This window comes from Condylura cristata, unplaced genomic scaffold (assembly GCF_000260355.1).
Source record: "Condylura cristata isolate star-nosed mole 26May11 unplaced genomic scaffold, ConCri1.0 scaffold00024, whole genome shotgun sequence".
Taxonomy (NCBI): Eukaryota; Metazoa; Chordata; class Mammalia; order Eulipotyphla; family Talpidae; genus Condylura; species Condylura cristata.
The window spans coordinates 30,386,326-30,391,051 of NW_004567125.1; positions in this window are offsets into that span (position 1 = coordinate 30,386,326).

Below are 4,726 nucleotides of genomic sequence, written 5' to 3' on the forward strand. Positions count from 1 at the left end.
GGCGTAGGAGGTGAGGGAGAGAGAGGCACAGTGACACCCACATAAAGAAACTACTCTAACATCATCCTCAGTAATTTTAACCATGTGCCCCAGAGCGCCCAGAGATGTGGGAGGGGCTTGTCTGGCACCCCATCCTTCCTATTGCCAGGTGGGGAGTCTGTGCGTTCCTCTGATGTCCCTTCCTGGCTCTGTATTGCTCCTGTTTTTCTCTAGTTTCACCTCTCTCTTCCTGTTTCTTTCTCTTCTCTTTCTGTCTCTCCCAGTCTCTTTCCCAGTCTCTTCCTCCCTGCCTCTCCTGTCTTTATCTCTCTCCCAGCCTCTTCCTAATCCTGTTTCTCCCTGCACCGAGTAGACCCAGGCCTTCCGTGCAAGTCCCCTCCCCCCCACAACCTTGCCTGAGCTCACGGCTCCTTGGTGTCTGGACAACCCAGTCCCACAGCGTCCCCTGACCCTGCGCACCTAGCAGCTCCGTGTGCACAGGGACACAGGGCCCAGGGCCCACTTTTTTACTTGATGAGGTCTGTATCATAGAGTCCCACCTGGAGCCTTCAGCCCAGGGTCATCGCTGGTCACCCTGGTCCAGCTGCCCAGCTCTGAGGCTGCCAGGCTTCCCTAGGCTGCCTCCTACCCTACAGTCCGGCAGTCCGGCAGCCGGGCAGCACCATGGTCCCACTGCACCGCCTAGGCAGGGACACTCCACCCCTGCAGCTGGGTCCCAAGGCCAGCCTGGCGGCAGGCCCAGTGGCCTGGGCAGCTGACTGGTCCCAGCTGGGCATGGGAACCCGAAGAAGGTGTGAGGTGCAGAGAGTGTCTGAGTTCAGAAAATTCCAAACAAGCACCCCCATGGCTGTCATCATCATGATGGGGAGGAGGAGTCGAAGGGCTTCTTTGGTCAAGGGTCACTTCTTCAGGAAGCCCCTAGGGCCCGGGTATCTTTGTGGGGAACTCCCAATCTGGGGTCTTGGTCACTGCCTCACGCAGGTAGGCATCTGTGAACATGCATGGCACAGGACACAGGGCCAGACAAATTTGCCCAGAGTTTTACCACACTGTGGGGTCTCTACCCAGTTTTCATCTGTTGTTGGGGACGGCAGGGAACATTCTAGATGGACCTTCCATGGCATGTCCCCCAAAGCAGAGGGCAATCCAAAAATTAGTCTGGATCAAATAGCTGGGGTTCGAATCCTACCTCGCTGCTCACCCCTGGGATAACTGCCCCGCCCCTCAGTCTCAGTTTGCCCAACTGCAAAACAGCACTGGAGCCTCAGGTCATTCAGGGAATACATGAACCGGGAGCAGCAAGTCTCCACCCTCTGATAAGGACTGGAATTAAAGAGATAATATCAGAGACAGGACAGAGGGGCGGTGGTTGCTTTGAGAGGCAATCCACAGTGCTGGTGACTCAGGGGGGCCCTCGGGGCTCCCTCCCTGAATCCAGCCACCTTTTAACTCCCTACCCATCCCTTTTAGCCTCTCCCTTACCCAGATCTCTCCCCGGCAGAGCTTCATTCCCAGCCTCCCCACAATGAAATGGGCTCAAACAGGCGTCCTGAGTCTTGATCCCCTGTCCTGTGAAAGTGTTCCTGTCTGTAGCTCTTCTCACCTCCAGCCCCACCACCCCACCCCATCATCTGTGGTGCAGATCCACCTCCCAGGCCTCCTCTTTCTGTTCTCACCCTCACAGACTCTTCCCCCATGAAGAGCGCAATCAGACCTCCTCTCTCCAGAACCCTCCATGGCGCCCTCCTTTCAGGACAAAGGCCAAAGTCCTGTTCTTGGCCAAAACTCCCTGCTTCATCTCGCTGCCCACCTTGTTTCCTCAAGCCTACTCCAAAACCACCTTGAAATTCCTTCAGGTCGGACATCCTCCTGCCCCAGGGCCTTTGCACAAGGCTATGCATCCTGCTGGACCATGGTCTTCCCCAAGTTGCTATATACGGATCCCATTTTCTGCCAGTGTCATCTTGTAACAGGTACAGGTTTCATGGGCTCCACCCCCACTCCAGCTACTGGAACTACAGATCCCATCATACCGATGAGAAGCATGCTGGGACCTGAGGGTGGAGCTGAGCAGCCAGGTTGGGAGAAAACCGGACATGTGGACTCTGGGGGTCTCTTGGCCTCGTGGTCAGTGGCTGGTTGTTTGGCTCTTGATCAGCTTTCAGCATGTTATTGGAGTTCCAAGTCAGCAGAACTGGTAGGCCGCTCTAGTTAACTTGTATCTCTCTCTCTCTCTTTCCCTGGGTTGTTCCTTTTCCTTTCCCCTTGTAAATAAACCCATTGCTGAACCTTTGTGTGTGTGTGTCCACAGTCCAACTGAATCTTAAGCATGCGGGTGAGGACCCACAGGCAGCCCACAGGCAGCCCACTCATATTGGGGTGCCCTGTAACAATCTCAAAAGCCATAGCCACACACATTCCCTTTCTTCCTCTCCTGACATCAGAGACCTGTATTTTGTTCACAGTAGTGTCAAGCCAGTATACTTAATCGGGGAGCTTCATGGTGCCTAGGGGTTAAGTTTCAGTGCTATTACTGCTACAGCCTGAGTTCCATCCCCGGCCAGGGAGCTGACCCACACAAGGCACAGCAGAACTCTGCTGTCTCATTTGCTGCTCTCCTTAGCAGTGTGTTTCAGTCAATCTGCCTGTTCTACACCCCACTCTGTCTCTGGTGAATCCTGTCCCCTGCCCTCCCCCTGCCCCGTACCTCCGGCCTACACCCCAGTTTTTCTACACCCCCCAAAAAGAACAAAGTTTATAGACATTGTTTAATCAGTGTGCTCACCAGTAATCATAATGATAACAAGATCATGTACCAAGCACTTACTGTATACCAGGCCCTGAGCTGCCAGCCGAGGACAGAGTTGGGAAAATGAGGACACAGCACTGCACCTTTGGGGCTTATGGTCTGGGGGCAGGGAGGGGACAGACAGCATGGAGAAAGTGGGACACATGGCAAATGGCAAAGGAGGGTTTTTCCTAAATTGGGAAATCTTGGGGGCTTCCTGGAGGAGGTGGCACTGGGGCTGAGGCAGTGTGAAAGAGCTTGTTGGTCTGCTAGAAAGTGATAGAGGAAGACGATGTGGGGACAGCAGTCAGGTCAGGCCTCACAGGGCCTTTGGGGCCATCAGGAGATTGTTGGCCTTTACTTTAAAAGCAATAGGGCATCCTGGTAGGGTCTCAAAGGTAGATAGTGGGATTTGACTCTTGTCTCCCAAAGAAACAACATGACCCCCTAAGGCAGCTCTGAATGGGTGGGAGATCCTGCGTTTCTCACTAACTCAATTATGGGGAAATTGAAACTCACATCAGTGAATTCACTTACTCAGCATCCCCTAACTCCATTTCCCTAGCCAGGGGTCTGTAGTCCCTTCATAGTAACCCTCTCCCCAGCTGCCACGTCCTTTAGTTGCAGATAGGGAAACCGAGGCAGTCGGACGGGAGCAGTCCCCCCTCTACCTTGCTTCACTGGGGGACTTTCTCACAGGCAGGAGCAGGGTGGCAGCCGGTTTCACAAGTGGGTAACCAAAGTGGAAGGCCTGGTTTTGATTTGCAAATAGTGTCTGGCTCCAACTGCCCTGTGCAGCCCTGCAGGCTGGTTTGGGACTGGCATGGCCAGTATTTGTGCAGAAGAGGAAACAGGCAAACAGCCTGAACAGCAGCTGGCTTGCAGGCGGGAGGATGCCATGGGGTGGGGGAGGGTCTGGACCTGGGCTCCCCTCTCCCCTGAGTCCTCAGCCCCACCTAGCCTGGATCACCCATTTAGCCAGCACTGACGCTTCCTGCTTTGCTGTATCACCACATTGATTCCCTGAGTGTGCATATGGCAGGGTCCCCCGTCATTGTGGGGATCCATCCTGAAATCCCCAATGGATTCCTGAAACCACGGGGTAGTCTCTTAAACCTGATATAGACTATAAAGTTTATCAATTAGGCACAGTGAGAGACTAACAATAATAAAGACAGAACACTTGTAGTAGCACGCTGTAATAAACATTATGTGAATGTGGTTTCTCCTCTCTCAAAATTATATTTGGACCAAGTTGACTGACAAAATGTGTTTTTCTGTGGCTGACTGCTGTCACAGATGACCATAAACCAGGGGTTAAAGTAATGACAAAAACCGATGCCCTTGCAGTCCTGAGGCTAGAAGTGTGAGAGCAAGTTGTGGGCAGGTTGGCTTCTTCTGAAGGCCCCAAAGGAATGCACCCCAGGTCTCTCCTGGCTTCTGATGGCTGTCCCCTTGGCCTAGTCTGGCTCTATCTCCACATGATCTCCTTTGTGGCTGTCTTCTCCTTTGCTGTTCCTGATAAGAACAACTGACCTTGGATTAAGGGTTATTCTGACTCAGGATGCTTTTGTCTAATTATACCGCACATGTTAGCAGATAAACTAAGGGGCACTCTTAACCTGCACACTCTACAGGGGTCTGGCTGCCTGTGCACACAAAGATTTAGTAGAAAAGAACTTTAATAGAATTTGGTGGTAAGAGGGAAGAAAGAATAGTTTCCAATAAACCACCCAAAGTTACCCTTCCCTTGTGGGTAAAAGCCCAGCCAAACAGGGTTGACCCAACAAAACAGGACCAGCAAGGCCCAAAAGCTTGCCACAAGTCTAAGGCACCTTCTGGTGGGGACCCATAGGAAAGGGGCAGAAGGGACCTGAAAGTTTGGAAAGAAAGGAGCAAAATCGGGCCCTGCCTGGGGGTGCAACGGGTTACAACGCA